The sequence below is a fragment of the Panthera onca genome, chromosome F1 (assembly GCF_046562875.1).
Source record: "Panthera onca isolate mPanOnc1 chromosome F1, mPanOnc1 haplotype 2, whole genome shotgun sequence".
In the NCBI taxonomy this organism is placed as follows: domain Eukaryota; kingdom Metazoa; phylum Chordata; class Mammalia; order Carnivora; family Felidae; genus Panthera; species Panthera onca.
In genome coordinates, this window is record NC_138355.1 from 36,893,554 (window position 1) to 36,915,746 (window position 22,193).

Genomic DNA, 22,193 nt, shown 5'->3' on the forward strand with positions numbered 1-22,193 from the left:
TCATGTTTATATCCGAAGGTATTATTTCAGTTTATTCGAATGCGAATTCCTTTCTTTTTGCTGGTGATTATTTTCATATTTGGTCTCTGATTCCCTTCAGTTCTGTCATACTCCTCTCTTGCTGCATGCATCAAGGTTACGATGCGGTGTTCCAGCTCGTAGCCAGCCACATCCTGGTTTTGTACACAAAATAATAATATCGTCTGTGCATTCCCAGCCTCCTTCCTGATCATGTCCAGGTAATTGCTGGTCTTTTGGCAGAAGAGCAGCACCTGAAACAGCTAGTTAAGGGAATGGATACACAGGTTCCAACATTCCTATTCCCAACTGTACCTGCTATTGAACCCGTAATCATACAAATATCATCTGTATTTATATTTTCTCTAAATGCATTCTCTACACAAGCTTATACCGAAGCTTGTGGGCTAGATATCTGCCTTGTCTCACAGCCTGTAATTTACGCACATTGGCTTGGCGTATTACTACACGGAATGGTTTAGTTCTACCTGCAAACTTCACTGTGTACCGTTTTCAAAATAATTCCTTGAAAAATAATATAAGATACATTCCAGTATCAATATCCTAGAGGTTTTTCGGGTTCTGCTGCAATGTACAGAAAAGAAAAAAAAAAACCTCTCATGTACTTCATCTTTTGTTTCCTTTTACCCGTACCTTAAAAAAATATTACTAAAGCCTTTTTTTCCTTGTCCATTCGATGCATAAGGTGCTCTAAAAAAATCCGTTAGAAAATCGACAGAAGACATCAGGAATTTTTGTAAAAATACATCAGTTGGCTTGCTCTGTTTATAATATTTACCAAGCTCTTCAAACAGCTCTGGTAGATCAATCAGACAGAATTTCCTTTTTCAAAACCACAATAAGTAATGTTTACTTTGCATCAGTGAGTCTTCTCTCTACCATAGAATCTTCCATAGAATCTTACACAGGCTCCTCTGGAGTCCCCTGAAAAGTGTCTGTAGCTCAGTGCTCAGGATCTGGTAGTTCTGAGACACCAGTTCTTTTCCTTCCCCTCTGAAACTCAAGTAATGAGGGCTGCCTTCGGTGCCAGAATGGACGAGAAACCCAAGGACTTGAGGCCTCGTGCTGGTTCTCCGTTTGTACGAATGGGTCATTTCTCCTCACTTCTCTGTTCATTTGTAAGATCAGGTATTTGCAGTAAGTGGCTTCATAGGCTTCTTTTAGCGTAGTTTTCCAAGGATTCTAAAACCTACCTTGGCCCACAGTTTCCCATTTGCTATTCATCTTCCAAAACATTTGCTAGTCTAAGATCTTTACCTTGCCTGCTTCATCAGTTAAAGCTGCACCATCCAGTACATTTATTATAATTTCATTATATGCCTCTACCTGGCCACGGAAAAAGATAAGTTGGAGCAGAGCTAACTTTCTGAGCAAAAACCAAGGTGAACAAATATCCCTTCTTTTAATTTTGAACACAGCTTTTATTCTGTTTTCTCTTCTATTTTTTGTTTCTGTTTTTTTTTTTCTTCTGGTTTTGTTTTCTTCCCTCCCTCCCTCTTTCCTTCTCTCTCTGTGCCTTTCTTTTCTTTCTTCCTTTCTTTCATTCTTTTTCTTTCTTTCTTTCTTTCTTTCTCTTTCTTTCTTCCTTTCTTTCGGTTTCTTTCTTTTTCTTTCTTTCTTTCTTTCTTTCTTTCTTTCTTTCTTTCTTTCTTCTGTCCCTCCCTTCCTTTTCTTTCTTTCTTTCTTTCTTTCTTTCTTTCTTTCTTTCTTTCTTTCCTCTGTCCCTCCCTCCTTTCCTTTTCTTTCTTTCTTTCTTTCTTTCTTTCTTTCTTTCTTTCCTCTGTCCCTCCCTCCCTTCCTTTTCTTTCTTTCTTTCTTTCTTTCTTTCTTTCTTTCTTTCTGCCCAGAATGGTCCCAAATAGCCTTCCATGGCCTCCTGCTTTTTAGATCTATACTCACAGAATTTTAGATTAGAAAGACGTTTTAGAGATATGTGCTAGAGTAGAAAGAACATTACTTTTTGAAATTCATAAGTCTCACTTAACTTCTCTGATTTTCCGTATGAAAAAAGAAGAGCTGCAATGAAAATACTAAACACTCTCCTGAAGGCCACACACGCAATAGTAGAGAGCCCACTGCAAACGTTTCTACCCCAGTGTCGGCTGTGGTCATCGTACAATGGTCTGGTCCTCTAGGTGGCCTGGCAGTCCCTTGGAAACTGTGCTCCAATCCGTTTTTGAATTCTAGTTTGCCCCAGACACGTTGTATTTTTAAAAGAATGGCCAGAACAAGCTTTTCTATTTCCACATGGGCTCCCTTTCCCTTTTTAAAGCACAATGCCCGTACTCCGACAAAGGCCTCTTTCCTCTGATAGCCATTTGCTGGGGCTTTTGTCTGAGTGCCTGTTCAAGCAGAACGTGTGATTTACTGTTGGTTGTGAAGGTGAAAGAGATTTTGACAAGGGGAGAAATGGAGAAAGTCTGAGTTTTGTTCATTAACATGCAATCCTCTTTGTACTTATGTAGGGGGCGGGAGACAGAGTGGGGGGGGATAGACATATGAGTTCTAAACTTGAAGCCTAATTTGGTTATGGAAACAGATCTGTGTCTGGCAGAAACACATGGCACCCCAGTCCTCAACCATCAGTGTTTGGGAAGCCTGCTTCATTTAATTGGTAAATCATCTGTCTTGCATTGTTCTCTACCAGCATTATCTGGGAGGCAGCTGCCCACCTTGGCTAATTTAAATATGATTTAGCAGGATAGCCTCCTGTCCCTTCTGCCAGGACATTCATAGTACCAAATTAATGTTGATTGGCATCCCCCACTCAGCCATTGGTGATTCAAAGATAAGATTCTGTTACTGATCTACAGGGGCAGTTAGACGAGGATATCTTCATTGCCTCCTTTTCACCGGAAACGATTTGACCCATTATCCATTTGCTAATTTTCTCTATTTGTCTGCAAGATCCATTGTGTGAGCAGCTGTCATGCATGTAAGTGGGGACTCCTCAAAGCACTTTGGGCAACTTCCCACGGTTCCAGGCCACCCTCCTGATTTATCTTTCTCTTGTTCAAACAGCGCAACTAACACTCCAGGTGACGGGGAAAATTCTCTTTTCCCCTTTTGCAAAGTCTAATGGGAAGAGCATTCATTTGATTCAGTAAATACGCTTCTAGGGATCACTTTTTATATGTCAGGCATTGTGGTAGGTGCTGTGGGTGATAGATGTAGGAGCCTCACACACCAGACTCTTGGGAAACCGTAGTCTAGATGTGTCGACAGATAGCCAACGACACATGGAAACGATCAAGAGCCTGATCAAGATTTTAGGGGTATTTGTACCTGAAACCTCATCCACTTCTGTTACTTAGATTCTATCCTCAATCCACTTATTTCTTCCTTCTCTTTTCTGCAGTTCTCCTTAGAGGCTATTTCAGGTTTGATTTGGTTTTGTTTTGTTTTGGTTTTTTCCTCTTCGATAGCTTTTTTAAAAATGTGAAAAACTACAGGTGATTCTGTACTGCTCATGTGCTACCACATAAATAAAGTATTTTTCACAGTTGATTGAGAAACTCATTCATTTTAGGGGCGCCTGGGTGGCTCAGTAGGTTGAGCGTCCGACTTCAGCTCAGGTCATGATCTCACGGTTCGTGGGTTCGAGCCCCGCGTTGGGCTCTGTGCTGACAGCTCAGAGCCTGGAGCCTGCTTCGGATTCTGAGTCTCCCTCTCTCTCTGCCCCTCCCCTGCTCATGCTCTGTCTCACTCAGTCTCTCAAAAATAAATAAACGTTAAAAAAGTGTTTTAAAAAGAAATCCATTCATCTTAAAAAGAAATTGTTACTGATAAACTTAGTCACCTCAATCTTCTTCATGCTGCGAGGTCTTTCCTTTCCCTACAGAAGTTAACACTCTCATGAATGTGGGATGTAGGTTTCAAATCCATGTTTGTTACCTTAACTGCCTGGGCATCTATCAGTAAAAATCTAGAGCATCATACTGTATTTTTTTTTTAATTTGTCAAGATTATATCATGCTGTAAATATCCTTCGGCTACTTGCTTTTTCCGTCGATATTATGGTTGACAGATCTGTATCGTTACACTTAGTTCTAGTTTATCTCTTTTAATTACTGTGTAATATGTCACGCATCATTTTATCTTCTCTTGACCTCATGGATATTTGATTTATTTTTCCTTTTTGTTTTGTTTTGTTTTTGCTATATGTAACCAGCAAGGCCTCACGGAGTATCTTTGAAGATGTCTCCTTTTGCACATGAGGGAGAATTTCTCTAGGGTATATATTGAGAAATGGAATGGCCAGGTCATAGGCTATGCACACAAACAATTTTACTGGTTATTGCCAGATTGCTCTTCAAAATAGTTATGCCAATTTATTTATTTATTTATTTATTTAAATTTTATTTTAACGTTTATTTATTATTGAGAAACAGACACACACACACACACACACACACACACACACACACACACAGAGCATGAGCAGGGGAGGGGCAGAGAGAGAGGGACGCATAGAATCTGAAGCAGGCTCCAGGCTCCAAGCTGTCAGCACAGAGCCCGATGCGGGGCTCGAACTCACAAACCGCGAGATCATGACCTGAGCCGAAGTCAGACGCTCAACCATCTGAGCCACCCAGGCACCCCTAGTTATGCCAATTTATATTCTCAGTGGCGATACCTGAGTGTTCTTATTTCTCCTTTTCTCTGCCAAAGCTTGGCACTGTGTGGCTTAAGGATCCTTGCCAGTATGATGGGGTTAAAGTGTACCTTGCTGATATTTGCATTTTTCTGATTAAAGTTAGTTGGAACATTTTTTCATATTTATTGTTACCTTGGGTTTCATCTGTGAATTGTCTTTTGCATCTTCGTTCATTTTTCAATTTGTCCTATCTAAATTGATTTGCAAGAGTTCCTTTATATGGAAGATATTAATATTTTGCCTGTTACATATGCTGTAAATCTCTCCTCCCAGTTTGTGGGATATCTTGATTTCATTTACGATGTCTTTTATTCTACAGAAAGTTTACATTTTAAGGATTTCTGTTTCTGTTGTTAGAGTGAAGAAATACTTTCCTACTTCAAGGTTCTACTATTCTATTCTGCATGGTATTCTAATAGTTATTTTTTCCCCACAGTTCAGTCTTTGCACCATTTGGAGTTTGCTTTTGACATTGGTTGAGGTGGGAGTCTAATTTTGTTCTATTTTACGTATGAACAGACAATTTGTTCTACATTAGTTTGGTCCCAACTGCTTTTGGATGCCTCCTCCAATCATATACCAAGGTCTCAGATATGTCTAGATATCTTTCTGGGGTACTAATTTTATTGTATTACCTGTTTTCCATTACCATGCTTCCAACCTTCTATCTTCATTTCTGTGTCTTTATCGACGTGTATGATGTCTCTCAGGATAAAAATCTACAATTACGATTTTGGCTTGATGCGTGTTCTGCTAGTCCTTTCTCCTTAACTCAAAAATAATTACGGCATTTTTTTTTTTCTGTTGTAGCATCTCTGCCTCAGAATCTTTGTCCTCAAAATAAGTCACACAAGTTTGATTCTTCTTTACATATGAATCCTCTGCATTCTTGCTTATCTGAATTTGCATCTCAGTGTCTTGGGTTTTGATCACCAAATCAAAAGATCCCTGTGTTATTTCTTCTAAGACATCTAGGGACCACAATGGGGGTTAGACTCCTGAAGATAATTCCCTGAATTTCCAGGGCGAACATGTTCTCTAAGCTCCTAGCTCATGACTTAACTGCAATGATATGACTTACTACAAGATCAAAATCAAAATCAGGCTAACAGTTAACTGGTCTAAGAGATGTCAATGTCGAAAAGTGAAGTTCAAAATGGAAAGTAAAGATCTATGAGGATTCAGAGGAAGGTGAAGTTATATCTGGCAATGCAATTAAAGAAAAGTTTGTAAGCATGATGAGATTTTAGTTGAAACTTTGAAAATAGGGAAGATTTTCACATGGAATGGAAAACGGCATTCCTTTAAAAATTTTTTTTTTTTAAATTTATTTACTTATTTTGAGAGAGACAGAGACAGTGCAAGCAGGGAAGGGGCAGAGAGACAGAGAGACAGTCCCAAGCAGCCTCCTTGCTGTCAGCGCAGAGCCTGATGCTAGGCTCGAGCTCACGAAACAGTGAGATCATGACCTGAGCCGAAACTAAGAGTTAGTTGGACGCTTCACTGACTGAGCCACCCATGCGCCCCTGGAAAACGGCGTTCCTCACCTAAGGGAAACCATGGTTCATGTTGGGTTTGGCTCAAGATCAAAGAAGGTTCCAGACCACCTATATGGGATTTGCATAGGATCTGACCTAAAGTCGGTTTCACAAACAAAACATATTTTCAAAAAACATATTTTATGATCTGTCCCTTTGGTCTATGAAAGAGATTGGGGAGAGTCAGGGGAATAGAAAGGAGTGACGTAGAGGGAGAATTTGTGGACGGGCTCTCCCCTCACTTTCCCACACACAATGGAGCAGGTATGGGAGAGTTCCTACTCTTTACCTCAAGACAAGTGAGGACTTCCAAGAAGATGTGTTAATCGTGTCTTTTTTGTTCTCTGTATTTTGACTCTTTGACATCTTGAGGCCCTGCTGACACCGGAGGGACACTTGTCCCTCCCAAGGCTGCTAATTCCCAGAGACAGCAAACAACTCATGTGGCAATGGGCCTTTCACATGCAAACCGGCCTGTCCCCCCCCCCCCCCCCAACCACCTTGTTTATCATACTTTCTCTTTCTGGCCACTATTCCCTGCCCTACTCACCCCAAGGACCAGACACCTGACAGCTAAAGGAAACTCCTACACCCCAGAGCCCACTTCAGTTATTCAAACTAGCTGATCCTAAGCCTGCTTGTTCTTCCTGGCTCGTTTCTTCCAGCAGAAATCACGGTAGAGACTCGTGAGCGTGTTTTCCCCTCACTCCCTCTGCCTCCTGACCGACCCTGGGGCTTTCCCGTGTGGCACCGCGGGGCATGCTGTGCTTTTTTTCTTTTTTTTCTTTTTTTTTTTTAATTTTTTTTTCAACGTTTTTTATTTATTTTTGGGACAGAGAGAGACAGAGCATGAACGGGGGAGGGGCAGAGAGAGAGGGAGACACAGAATCGGAAACAGGCTCCAGGCTCCGAGCCATCAGCCCAGAGCCCGACGCGGGGCACGAACCCACGGACGGCGAGATCATGACCTGGCTGAAGTCGGACGCTCAACCGACTGCGCCACCCAGGCGCCCCAGCTGTGCTTTTTTTCTAACAATCTGTGAGTACAACAAATGTCCCCCTTCATGACACTCATTTCCGTGTCTTCATGTCTTCCCATATCTTATCAAACCCTGTCCCCGGTCCCCCGTGACAGAAGACCATTAGGAAGCTGGATGTGGAACGTGCATCCGTGAGGGATGGAACTCATGCCTGTAAATTCTGAAGAGTAAGAGGCAGCCTGCGGTAGCTACTTTTGGGAAGCGATGTTGCCAGTCACGTCCTCCAAAAAGCCCATGACAAGGTGAGATCAAAAGTGTAAGGTACTTAATTGAGAAAACTCCTATGAAGGATAAAGGAAGAGGGAGCAAGAACAATCAGGGAGAAACTTCCATCATGGGGTGGGTCGAAAACCTGTGAGAGGAGAGAGGAAAGAATTAGGAAGAGCCTCAGGCTTCTGCTTAGTTCACCAGCAAGACGTTTTCTGCTTCCTTATCTTTCTTTCCCCTCCTGGCCCCAATCCCGGTGAAGTCACCAACCTTAGTTAGCGTCATGGAGAAGGAAAGACAGAAAGACAAGGCAAAGAAATATAGAATAAATATAAGCAGATCTCATCTCTTGCACGCCTCAGACTTCTCACTCGCGGTAAGTTCTCTCCTCCCTGAGAGGGGTTTCAAATTAAAAATTTCCTCCATCTAGTTTATTTCTAGTGACATTGTAGTCACCAACGATGTCTTAGCCTTTGTGATAGGTCATTGCCTTACGTATCGTTTTTAAAAATTATTTTTTAAAGTTTATCTATTTATTTTGCAAGAGGCAGAGACAGTGCTAGTGGGAGAGGGGCAGAGAGAGAAGGAGAGAGAATCCCAAGCAGGCTCCGTCTTGCAGCACAGAGCCCAATGTGGGGTCCTTATAATTTCTTGCTTTCTTGCCCAGTTTAGATTCCCTTGTTCATCTCTTAATCCGATGTTCTTACAGATCAGTTCAGCTGTTCACTGCTAATATATCACACATAGGCTTTAGAGGATCACGAAGAAAGCATACAGCCAGGCAGGTATTGCCACTGTAAATTTATGTCCTTCGTCACCAATCGTTCCTTCAGTCCTTCCCATTGGACCTCCTGTCTCCCTAGTCAGAGCTCTTTTTTTTTTTGTTTTAATTTTTGTTTTAACTTTTATTTATTTTTGAGACAGAGAGAGACAGAGCATGAACAGGGGAGGGGCAGAGAGAGAGGGAGACACAGAATCTGAAACGGGCTCCAGGCTCTGAGCTGTCAGCACAGAGCCCAACACGGGGCTCGAACCCACAGGACCGTGAGATCATGACCTGAGCCGAAGTCGGACGCTTAACCGACTGAGGCACCCAGGTGCCCCTCCCCCTTTTTTCTCTATGATTCTTAAATCTCTGAACACCGCCTCTCCTTTCCTCTCATTCTCAAATACTCCATTCCCAAGTCATGCGGAAAGCAAAAGCCACCAGCTTTTATGCCACACAGTTGACTGCTTGCGTCTAGATTGTTGCAGTAACCTCCTAACTGCTTCCCGTTTTGTCACATCCCAATCCATTTCCCACAATACAGGCTCCCTGATCATTTCACTCCCTTGCCTAAAACCCTCCCGACTCCAAGATGGAGCCCGAACTACCGCACAGGGTGCATGCGCCCCTGCAAGACCGCCTCCCAGTCGTCTCTATCGGCCTCATTTCTCCCCACCCGCCGCTGTATGCAAAACTGACGTTCCCGCTACGGGGAACTTCGGTTCCTAAGCTGATCACCACATAGCCCTCTCTGGGCTCCGGGCCTTCCTTCACATTTCTGTGTCTCCCCACAGCCTTATTCTCTCTCCCTCTTTACCTGGCCAATTGGTCCACATCCTTTGTGACTCATCTTAAAGGCAGGCCCTCTTCAAAACCTTTCCTGGTCCCCAGATCTAAGTCTGACGCCCTTGCTTCCTAATGATCTGCACGCCCACGTCCTAAGAGGTAACACCGAGTGTTAAATTGCCTTGTCTTTCCTGCTTTAAGAGGGCAAAAATCCCTCTTATCTGTAAATTTATTCCTAGATCTAAGCAGAGTCCCCAGCACATAAAAATTACTCAGTAAATGCCCCCTGAGTAAATAACTATGAACAGTAACTCAAAAATTCTTTTGTCACTTGGGAGGGGGAAGAAAAAAAACCATAACGGAATAGTCTACAGATAAAGAAACTTGGCTATGTATCCGTCAAGGAAAACACGTTACATAGAAACGTGCTGGCATAATCTAAACAATCTATGGGTATTTATACACGTGATGAAAGTTGTGAACTCAGGCCAAAACTGCTGGGCCTCTAAATATCCAGCAAATCAGCAGATAATTTTGTGCCCTATACCACAAAGAAGCATACAACTGCAGTTGGCTGACGTTCATAATTAATATCTTGTAATAACCCAAATGCCTTTATTTCCGAGTCTCTATGATAAAACTGCTAATAAACCTCTTTCTCAACATGAATAACAATTGCATCTCCTCTGGTAAAAGACAGGCGAGTGTATTTCCCTTCATAAATGAGAGTTAGAGTCCATGAAAGCAACAACTCTCTTTATCTCCACAACTCTGCTGCAGTAAAATGGTCATATAGAATTCTCGCAGAATGCCATACATTATTTCCTCCTTAAAAATTAGCATCTTTAGTGCCACAATGAATACTAATTTATAGACTTCTTAAATATCCTCTTATAACGTTTTTTTAACATAAGATAGCTAACATCTCTGAGTTAAAACATATTAGAATAACATTACCCGAAGCAGCCACTATGGAACAGTAGCTTCCCAGCTGAAAGATGGTTTTTTTTTCCTGCTGGGCTGAAAGCGAATACAGCATTAGGAAAGCCCTTGCTTTTGACTTTTATTAGGTGGGAACTACAACCAAACAGGGCTAACCAAGTGGGAGAACTGTACGATAAATCGTTTTAATCCTGACAATTTGCACACACGATGAAGACAGCTAGTTGGTTGGTTTAGGGATTTAAACCTTTAAATGAATTCCAAATTTAGTTTGTTTGTGATATTAGGCTTGCTAGAGAGAGAGGAAAATAGTTCATCCGAGAATGAGTTGTGCTTCAGGAAGTTGGGAAGGGGGCCCCAGGGGTCTCTTTTCTGGGGACAGAAAACTCTTGTAGCATTGATGTGTCAGATGGAGGCTGTGGGGTGGGGTCAGGGACACAGAAAATGGCAGAGCTCCCTTAGATACCGTGACTCTTATCTCCTCTTCCATCCTGCTATTAGAAGAGACAAAGAAAATCCCGAACCCGTGCCCTGATTCTGAACAGAGTTATATACCGACGAAACCCCTGCTCTCTGTTTGAAAAACAGTGACAACACTAACACCAACAACAAATTCAGAAAACTATTTGAACAGCTCTTACCTGTTTTCCAAGAACTCTCTAGGCCTTTTAATTTGGCCTCTGCAACAACCTCTTCTCCCACCCCGTATTTTATCAGACAGTGAACAGAGCTGTTACTTTCCCTGTTTTACAGAGAGAAAACTGAGGTTTAGATGGTATAATGGCTTGCCCAGGATCACACCATTAATTAATGGTAATGTTAATGCTAGAACTCAAATGACTCCTGGCTCAGTTCGGATTTTAAATACTTCTTTAGCTGCAATATCCTCCATTGGCAATATATCACCAAACCTCACAATTTTGAGTATATATCTTCCGTATTGCCCAACTACAATTCTTCAGCCTTAAGAAGTTAAAGACTGCCTCATCTTATCCTTGCCTCCTTATTCAGTGAGCACTGAAAAACAGAACAAATACTGAAATACATATTATACAGACTATCTTGGTTTATTTCTCTCTAGAATAAATGGCCATATTTAGCAAAAGACAGGCTAACTTGTTAGTAAATAACAGTATAAGATTAATATTGGGGAAACTGAAAAAGAATGAAACATGCTGAATCAAAACCCGAAAAAAAAGTGCATGAAAATACAGAGAAGAGCTTCACATAATACGAGATCTGTAGAGAAAGAAACAATAGAAGCCAGTAAAATGCACTTACCCTAACAAAGCACTTAGAGATGCAAGAACCCATCAGGGTAAGAATTTCTCTCCTTATAAGGGCTGAACTAAGGGGGGCCCGAGTGGCTCAACCAGTTAAATGTCAGGTTCTTGATTTTGGCTCAGGTCATGATCTCACGGTCTGTGAGTTCGAGCCCTGCCTCAGGCTCTGCACAGACAGTGTGGAGCCTGTTTAGGATTTTCTCTCTCTCCCTTCTCTCTCCCTTCCCCTGCTCTCTCTCTCTTAAAATAAATACATAAACTTAAAAAAAATTAAGGGCTGAGCTTACTCGTAGACAGACACCAATCCTGGCCTACTCTCCTTTAATCTTTCTTGAATGTGGCCTTCAAGTGGAACAGACTTAGGTTAAGTAGCACTCTGATGGTGGAAAGCTGGTGCAAGCAGGGGACATTGATAGAGGAATTTGTTTGTTTGTTTGTTTGTTTGTTTGTTTTTTGATATCTGCCCAAAGATTATAGGTCCAAAGTCTACCTGGTACAAGGACTTGGCTTCCACCATGAAAATGGAAATGAATGCCTCATACAAGGGATGGAAGGTAAGAATGAAAATGAAAGAGTACTGATAGGCCAGCAAAAGACCCTGACATCACCAATAATGGCAATAGGGGGCAAGATGAAGGAGAAAAATAGTGAGTCAGTGACGGAAAATTTCAAGAATTGAGGAATGACAAGACCAATCGAGAGGGGTGGTGGTGAAATCTGATGGCCTGAAATTCAATGAAAGAAGACAGAAAAGAAGGTTTTTGAAGTACTGGAGAGCAAAGAGCATACCTATCTCTTTCTAATTCATGGAGTGTGAGAGAAGAGATAGCCCTTGAAAGAGGGTGCCGTTTTTCAGTTCGGCAATTCGAAGAAACCAAAGAAGAGGTGAGGGATATAGAAAAGACCATTGATAAAGTCCATACATCTCACAAGGCACAATGGAAATTTGGGACGGGCAGGGAGAGATAGGAGATTGGTCCCATTATGGATGTTTATGGTTTTGGGGATGGTAGATGGATGGCTCAGGAGGCTTGGATGATGTATGATTGTGACGATGCCTTACAGCAGCAGTATTTAATGCTGACTCCACATTAGAATCGCCTATAGAGTGTATATGCTCTACACGCGCCAATTAATTTTGAATTGGGGGGTCATGGATTGAGTATCGGTATTTCTTAAAAGCCTTCCAGATAATTCTCAGCAAACCTGAGAATCAGGGTTTTAGAAGAAGATAGATAAGCAGCTGGAAGTGCAGAGACTTGCCAGAATGCTGTGCGCATCTGGCTTTGGTCTGTTGGAGCAGGCCAGGGAGGAGTCTGAAAAGCCATTTAAAATCACTGACTTCTGATTCTCCAGTGGTCCACGAAAGGGTGGGAAATACCCAATGTGGAAGACCATGCTGTTTTAGAGTGAGAAGGGAGATATGCCATATTATTGCCTTGTTGCAAATAAAATAATAGCAGAGATACTATTCGAAGGTATCTTTGATGTGTTCTTATTTTTTAAGCCTACAATTTTGAAATAATTGTATTCTTTAAAAGTTAAGATAGCGGATCAGTAAAATGACACAAGATCAACATACAGAAATCAGTTACATTTCTATACACTAAGGCTAAAAACTGAAAAAGAAATGAAGAAAACTATCTTAGTCACAATAGCATCAAAAACAATAGAATGTTTAGGAATCAGTCTAACCAAAGAGGTGAAAAATCTGTACATCATAAGCTCTAAGATTTTGCTAAAAGAAATCAAAAGCACAAACAAATGCAAACACATCCTGTGTCCATGGATTAGAAGAATTCGTATTGTTAAAATGTCCATACTACCCAAAGCCATCTGTAGGTTCAACATAATCCCCATCAAAATAACAAAAGAATTTTTCACGTAAATAAAAAAAAATAATCCTAACATTTGAATTGAACCACAGATAACCCCAAATAACCAAAGTAATCCTGAAGAAAGAGAGCAGAGCTAGAGGTATTATACTCTCTGATTTCAAAGTATCCTGCAAAGCTACAGTAATGAAAACAATATGGTACTGACACAGAAACAGACACATAGGCCAATAGAACAGAATAGAGAGCCCAGAATTAAATTCCTGTTTTACTAATATTCAACAAGGGAGCCAAGAGCACCCAATGGAAAAGAATAGTCTGGTGCTGGGGAAAATGGTTAAACAATGCAGAGCAATGAAATTGTGTCCCTATCCTGCACCACTCCACAAAAATGAACTTGAAATGGATCGAAGGCTTAAACATAAGACCTGATGCTACAAAAATCCTAGAAGAAAAAGAAAATGTAAGGAAGACATTTTTTGACATTTGTCTTAGCATGATTTTTTGGATATAACCCCCAAAGCACGCACACACAAAAAAAGCAAAAATCAACAAATAAAGCTATATCAAACTTCAAAGTTTTTGCATAACAAAAGAAGCGATTGACAAAATAAAAAGACAACCTACAGAAAAGGAGAAAATTTTTGCAGTCATATGTCAGATGAGAAATTAATATCCAAAATATGTAAAATACTCATAAAACTCAACAACTAAGAAATAGACAATCTTATTTAAAAATAGAGGAACTACATAGATATTTTTCTGAAGACAATAACGAATGAATACATGAAAAGATGTTTAACATCACTAATCACTGGGGAAATGCAAATCAAAACAATGCGATATTACTTCGTACCTATCAGAATGACCATCACCAAGAAGACAAGAGATAACAAGTGGAGATAACAAGGATATGGAGAAAAGGAAACCCTTGAGCACTGTTGGTGGGAATGTAAATTTACATAGCCACTGTGGAAAAGACTAGGAAGGTTTATCAAAAAATTAAAATAGATCTATTATATGATCCAACAATTCCACTTCAGGCTATTTATCCAAAGAAAACAAAACACTAATTCAAAAAGATATCTACACCTTCATGTTTACTGCACCATTATTTATGATAGTCATGATATGCAGACAACCTAAGTGTCTATCCACAGATGAGTGGATAAAGACAATGTGGTCCATGTACATAATGGAATAGTATTCAGCCATGAAAAGAGAAGACAAATGCCATTTGTGACCTTGAGTACATTATGCTAAGTGAGATGAGTCAGACAGAGAAAGACAAGTACTATATGATATCACTTACATGTGGAATTTAAATAAACCAAACTTGTAATAAAAAAAAAACAACAACAACAGAGAATAACAAGGTGGTTACCAGAGATGGAGGGCAAGGGTTCAGGACAGGTGTTGCTTAAAGCTACAAACTCAGAATGAGTAGTAAAGAAGCTTTAGAGAGATAATGCACAGTGCAGTGAACGTAGACAACAATATCATATCATAATTATCAAACTTGCTAGGAGACTAGAATTTAATTATTCCAACCACTAAAATGAAAGGGTAATTATGTAATGTGATAGAGGTGCTAATTATCTTTAGAGTGGGGATTGCATTCACATGTTGTACACCTTAAATTTACACAGTATTGTATGTCAGTATATTTCAATAAAAAGATAAATGTTGGAAGAGATCATCGAGAGGATGTGACCACCAGTTGACCCGCAGATGGGACTTAGACAATCGGAGGCTTCTCACTCCCTCTCCTGTCCCTGCAATGTATGTTCTACCCACCGTTCCTGCAATGGGAACCTTTCTAAGGACATAGCCTTGGGAAAGGCTCAATGTGTTGTTGAGGCCATCTGGATGAATATGTGACTGAATGCAGTTAAGGCCTCTATAGACTTTTAAGATTCTGGCCAATGGGTTTGAAGATGTATTTGTCTAGCAGCTGCTCAAGGAAAGCTGCATAGGTGAGTTCTCTTGCTTATTAAACCTACCACCCACCAGTCTGGAGCGGTCCGCCTCTTTCTTCCATCCCCCCGTGTCCTCTGTGAAGGGGAGTCAGCTTCAGATTTCACCTGGGAAATTCCTGTGTTTGCAAATCAACAATAAAAAAATCTGAGAAACAAATTGAGCCTACCTACACTTTATCACTGCACCAATAAATTATGTCCATTGCAGAGAAAAGTTGAAAATAACATTAAAAGGAAATAAATGTTATTTTAAAGGTCTTTTTTTTTTTTTTCAACTTTTTTTTTTTTTTTTTTTTTTTTTTTTATTTTTGGGACAGAGAGAGACAGAGCATGAACAGGGGAGGGGCAGAGAGAGAGGGAGACACAGAATCGGAAACAGGCTCCAGGCTCCGAGCCATCGGCCCAGAGCCTGACGCGGGGCTCGAACTCACGGACCGCGAGATCGTGACCTGGCTGAAGTCGGACGCTTAACCGACTGCGCCATCCAGGCGCCCCTTTAAAGGTCTTTTAAAAAAAAAATAAGGCAAAGAATTTTGGTGCGTATTAACCCAAACTCCCGCATTTTAATATCTTATAATTGCTTTATAATCCTCTTTCTCTCCCTCTCCCTCCATCCCCCTCTGTGTGTGTGTGTGTGTGTGTGTGTGTCTGTGTGTGTGTCTACACTTATATATTTACTAGCTCTCTCAGCTGGAGGGCCTAGAAGCTCACTCAGTACCAGTAAGCACAAATCATCCATGGGATCCAGATCTTGATTTCTAAATGCTAAATAAATTTCTAAATACAATGAAACAGGGTTACTTGGAGAAATGGCTGTCTCCAGGGAGAGCGAAGAGAAAACACAAACCCAAAACTTCACCTTGTGCTAAAAACAATATAGTGCTCAAAGGATCTATAATAGCTAATTTTATTTATCAATGTGTCTAGGCCATAGCACCCAGATATTTGGTCAAACATTATTCTAGATGTTTTTGTGAAGTTATTTTTTTGGATAAGATTGTTTAAACCAATGGACTTTGGTTAAAGCAAACTACTCTCCGTAATATAGGTGGGCCTCATCCAAACAGTTGAAGGCTTTTATAGAAAACGATCGACTTCTCTGGAAGAAAAGGGAATTCTGCCAGCGGTTGGCTTTCAAACTGAAACCACAACATCATTTCTTCTCTGAGTATTCAGACTGCCAATCTACCGTGGAGACTGTGGGTTTACCAGAATCCATAAATGTATGAGCCAATTTCTTAAAGGAAATCCCCAACCTCCTCTCTCTCTCTCTTCATGTACACACACAAACACACACACGCACACGCACACTTCCGCACTTCCTGTTGGTCTGTTTCTTTGGAGAACCCTGACTAATGCACAATGATAAGAACACGTCAGAAGGAGCAGTCGTCTTGAAGGGGCTCTCACTGGCCAAACCTGGGAGATTTAGCAACAAAATAAAAATGATGGTTTGGGTGATTTTTATCGAGCTATTTTCAAGTTGACACCTTTCCCCCAGCTGTGCCAAGAGTACTAATAACCCTATAGATGTCATTCTTTATCTCTTACCATGACTTTTACTATTAATATTTTTAGCATGTTCATTTGATTCTTATGGTTTTCATATCCCGGCTAAAATTCTACCATTTGTTTTTACACACTGTCTTCTTTTGCAGTGGATCATTTAACATATTAATCAGAATTATTTAAAATCACTTGTCTGATAGTTCTACCGTCTAGGTCTTATCCATATGCGGTTCTGTTGATTGTTGTGATTCTTGACAGTGTCACGTCGTGTGTATGAGTGTGTGTGTTCTTTCTTGTGTTTCTTATAATTCTGTGATAAAAGCCAGAAATTGAGTACAAGACAGTTGGGATTCAAGTAAATAGTGTTTATGCCTGGAAATGGGCACACTCTTCTACTGGACTTTCAGTGAGGGGATTTGGGTCAAGGTAGTCAAGTGCTGAGATACTCAAGGTTTGGGATTTGTTGTGAAAGTTACCCTCAGTAAAACACTGGCTTCAAATTCTTCTAACACTACCTTATGATTACGGTGGAGTCTTGGTTGCTGGTGGTTTTTTTTTTAATGTTTCTTTATCGCCTTCAGCCTCAGGTTTTCCCTGTGAATCTGCACCTCAGAGAAGTTCTCTCTCCATGTTCTTGACCGTCCAGGCAGTAAACTGCTCTTACTTGTTACTATTTGATGCTTATCAGCTTGGTGGTGGGGCCCAGAGGGACTTGCTCTGTGGTCTTGGTTTAGCTTTAGTCTCAAAAAAAACCCCAGCTCCCTGGTCTATTGGGTGGGCTTCCTGTGCTCTGGAGAAGATAGGACTTACCACCTTCTCCCAGTAGCTTAAGTCCTTTGTTCCATAGGGAGAAGAATCTGGACAGGGCTTTGCATGTTTTCTGCAGTAATGTTGATAAGAGTAAAGGCTACTCATATCCCCCAAGCCTGCAACACAAAGGGTCTCCCTGGGGTCTGATATCCTGCCTCTAATCTTCCTCATGAATCCCCAGTGATGTCAATGAAAAAGAGTTTTCAATGGTTGCAAACTGCCTTTGTATCTGTGGATGTATATTGTCACGCTTCCTGGCAAAGTGATGAAAATCTTAGCTGAAACCAAGTTGAAGCTTGATATTCTGATGTAGTTTTCTCAAATGTTTATTTATTTTTGAGACAGAGAGAAAGAGAGAGAGCTAGTGAGGGAGGGGCGAGAAAGAGGGAGACAGAGGATGCCAAGTGGGCTCTGTGATGACAACAGAGAGTCCGGAGGTGAGGCTCGAACTCATGAACCATGAGATCATGACCCGAGCTGAAATAGGATGCTTAATGGACTGAGCCACCAGGTGCCCCTCTGATGTCATCTTATTTAAAAAAAATTTTTTTTTAAATGTTTATTTATTTTTGAGAGAGAGACAGCGTGCAGGAAGGGGGTGGGGAGCAGATTGAGAGGAGACCCAGAATCCGAAGCGGGCTCCAGGCTCTGAACTGTCAACACAGAGCCCAACACAGGGTCTCCAACTCACGAAGGGTGAGATCATGACCTGACCCGGTCTGACATTTAGCCAGCTGAGCCACCCAGGTGCCCCTCTGATGTAGTCTTTTTAACAAAGCTGTGTCCATACTGAAAAACTCTCAAACCACCGATGCTGGGAATCACAATGAGTGTAAAAATGAGGGGGCATATGCTCACTGAAGTTTAGAATACCATCAGTAGGTATGATTTTACTTGAAGACTTTGATTGTGGGGACTGAAAAGAGAAAACACATGTTAGAAGATCTTTTAACGGTAGCTCTTTGGAATTTATTATTATTGTCTTCAGTCACCTTCGGTAAATGTTTCATGGACACTTGGAAAGGAGCATTAGTTTTCCAGTGATTAAAATCTGCTTTATCGTAATTAAAACTCATTAATTTTTTTGTTAATTGTATTATTTAAAACCCATGTCCGCCCTCAAATTCTTGAATTGACAAACTTTTGGTCGCTTTATCCTCATAACTCGAATAGTTTGAACCAAAAAGCTAACTCATCTTAATATAAAAGAAGGAATTCTGCACAATTTGACTTCCATCCATTCCCCATTGTACAATCTTTCTAACATAATGTGAAATTATCAACTAGGCATCATTTTTGTTTGACACCACTCTTTCCAACAGTTCTTACTTTGGCCCTTATTTTTTTTTTTTTGGTCAGATATACAACTAAATAAATATTTCAACCAACTCCACTGTGCTTGCAATCCTCTTATCCTCTGACTTCTTTCTTGGGTTCCCACATTGGATTTATATGTTTGTCAACTGGATTATGCCGTAGAATAACTTCTTCAGGAAGGATACATGGGCGGAATATTTCTTGGGCTCTTACACATATGAGAATATATTTCTCCTGCCACAACTCATAACCTCCATTTTCATCTTCAGCCATTTTGCATGGCTGCAAGTTGGAGGCTTCCAAAGAGTTTCAGAAACAAAATAAGTACTGATGAGAGAAGGGGCTTTGATGAAGGTCGTATCTTTAGGCATCTCAGAAGTCAGTGCCCCTGTTAGTAGGAGAGAGGCCATCAGGCTATTTGGCCGTAGCTTGGACTCCATATCTTCAACATCGAGGTAAAATGCATGAGCAGCTCAAAACCCACTCTCTTTTTGATCATTTGTTTTATGTCACAGGGTCTGAGTAGCTTTTCTTTCTCGGCTGGACATACTAGACTAGGAGTATTCCCTCCAAGAAATTTACATTAGTTAATTACATTAGTTTACAATAATTCAATGGTATCATTGAATTATTTCATTGGTTTTTTGGTGATCTGACTGGGTTCTGCTTGTTTCATGGGCATTTCCATAGAAGGGTGAAAGTGAAAGGGAATAAATCAAGTATGGACATCTGACCTTTGTTCACAACCTTTCGAATTATTCCTTTATTAAACAAATATTTATGGAGTAACTTATCAAAGCCTACATTATGTTTCAAGCAGTTTAGTTAACCCCATTTGGATATTTTCACCAATAAGATAATTACCTATTAAGAAACAATATTTTAGAGTTGATTTTTACACGTGGGATTTCTAGGTCAAAGGTTTTAGTCATTTTGTATCTCTGAATATATAACACTGAATTGCTTGCTCAGTGAAAAATTCCACCAGTACATGGTTATGTTAGGGTTTAGCTTCCTGTTAGGCTATCAGAAATTGCTCCAATCACAGTGGACCTGACTACAGGAGATAGTAATATCAAAGAACTCATTGAACAAAGAAAACTCCTGTCCTATGGGCAATGTGACAGAACTGGGGACCGGCCAGAACACCCCCCTGAGCTGAGGTGTAAGAAAGAGTGAAACAGAGATGAAATTTGGAGGCACCAAGGAAGTCAAGGAGAGGAGATGAGTGGGTCAACCTGCTAAGGAGTGAGGGTAAGATGGGCTAAAGGCAGAAGAGGAAATAGAGAGCCCGAATAAGACACTGAAGTCACAGAGACAACGTGTAGATAATGGCGGTGCAGTTCTCCAATGTGCACAGAAACAGGAAAACAGGCCAGTATGGCCAGAGAGATGCATTCAGGACCTTCAGCAGCTAATCCTCTCTACCTCTCCAAAAGCTTTTATTCCTTCTTACAAACAACAAAAGCCATGACACCTTCTTTGGTGTCCTCACTAACTCAACATCGCACTGGGATGATAGTGAGTATTCAGTAAACACTTCCTGTATGCTCACCTGAACCCAGTTTCTACGTTTGATAACTGCTCAGTGCGGAGGGGAGATCCTTGGCAAAATGCAAACCAGCCACACCCACCCCTTTTCCCTTGCTGAGCTATGAGTGTCCAAGGAAAAGGAGGAAGGTTCAAGACCAGCCGTGACAAAGACCGAGTAGCTCTAAGCTGTGTGTCCCAGCCCTTGAAGAAAGAAAGGCTCAGAATATAAAGAAGAGCTCTGGGGCTCAGTTAGAAGCTTCATTTTTATTTTCAAATGTGATTAGGTGCCCAAGAAGTTGATGCTTTTTAAAACATTCTGGACTGCAGGATCCACAGTAGCACTGAATTGTTTGGTGGCTTAATTTGCAGCAGGCAAGTTGAGCAGTGAGCATTTTTCAGTAATAGTGGTTGAACTAACATTTTCCAAAAAAAAATTTTAAGCCCACAGAATAGTAACTGAATAGCTCATTATTTCCTTTGAAAAAAGCTAGACTCTGCAGGGAGTCCCCACCTTTGCAGTTTTCTCTGTGGTGCCAGCTTCATGCAGTTAAGACCTAAGTGCTTAGGTTGCTTTGGAAGTCAAAAATCTCTGACTTTGAATCTCTCTGTCTGTACCTGAAAAACACCCAACGTTGAGCCAAACTAATCTAGGCGTTTCCAGAGAAGTCTAATAAGCCAGCGCTAGCAGCACCTCAAAATTGTGTTCCACTATCCCATTTTCATAGAATTTCACCTCTAAGATTTCATTTAAAAATGTAAAATTAATATCTCCGTGAGAAAGGCAGTCGCATTTTACAGATGAAACCGCTAGATGCAGGGAGGTGAGTGGGTGGCCTGCCCAAAAGGACGAGCTGGCCAGCAGCTGAACTGGGAACTGGGGAACAAACTCACCAACTATTTCCTCCATAACCTCACATATTTTTCTCACCGAGGATGGAAAATAATTTAATTAAAAAATATGCAAACATCGGAAGGGAAGTGGGATCTCCAGAGCTTTACAGCAAATGTGCTGCTTTTCCAGAACGTTCCTGTCTCTTCCAGGGCAAGCATATCCCACATCCCAAACTGTTAGCTAGCAGATTCTTCACCAAGCACTCTCCATCAGACTTTTTCCTTTGGTTAATTCTGACATTAGCCTGCTTGTAGGATTGTCGTGTAAGAAGCCTGTTTCTGGTGGTAATATCAGAATCCATAAAGTTAAAAACTTTATATAGCACAAGATACAACAGTTTGGGCCGTCTCACTTTAGCTGGGGAGCCTGGATAAAAGCTATGCTCCTCAGGAGCAAGGTTGGGACCATGAAGAAGGGAATGTCAGAACTGGGGAATAATTCAGAGAGCATGGGACGCAATATCCTCATTTGAGGATTTGAATTAGTGGTAGAGTCATGAAACCAAACCCGGTTCTCAGTTTAATGTTCCCCTTCCCACCCACCTACCCAACATCATTCTGCTGATCCAAGCAAGAAAAGACACTTATGGGGTCTGATCCCTTGGCCACTACCTACATAACTGACATCTGGGGATTTGCTTTGCCTTCCTTGGAGTGATTGTCTCCATGCTTCCTGCCTCCATATTCTGGCTGGGGTCAACGTCTGTGCCCAAGAATCATAACATCACAGAACTGGTACCAAGGGATGCCTGTCATTCTCTAATGGTGATGACAACACCACGCTCATGATATCATTATGAAAATATGGTAGGAAAATACAGCCTTATTGACATGGTCTGCCGAATGGGAAGTTGGCTCTTTTAGGGAGCTTTGGAGAGCAGAAAGAATCAAATCTCTCTCTGTTTTATTCTGTCCACTATCCTGATTTCCAAGTTTGCATTACATTTCAAAGCATGATAAGCCCATCTCTTCATCTCTTTTTTTTTTTTATTTTTTTTTTTTTTAATTTTTTTTTTCAACGTTTTTTATTTATTTTTGGGACAGAGAGAGACAGAGCATGA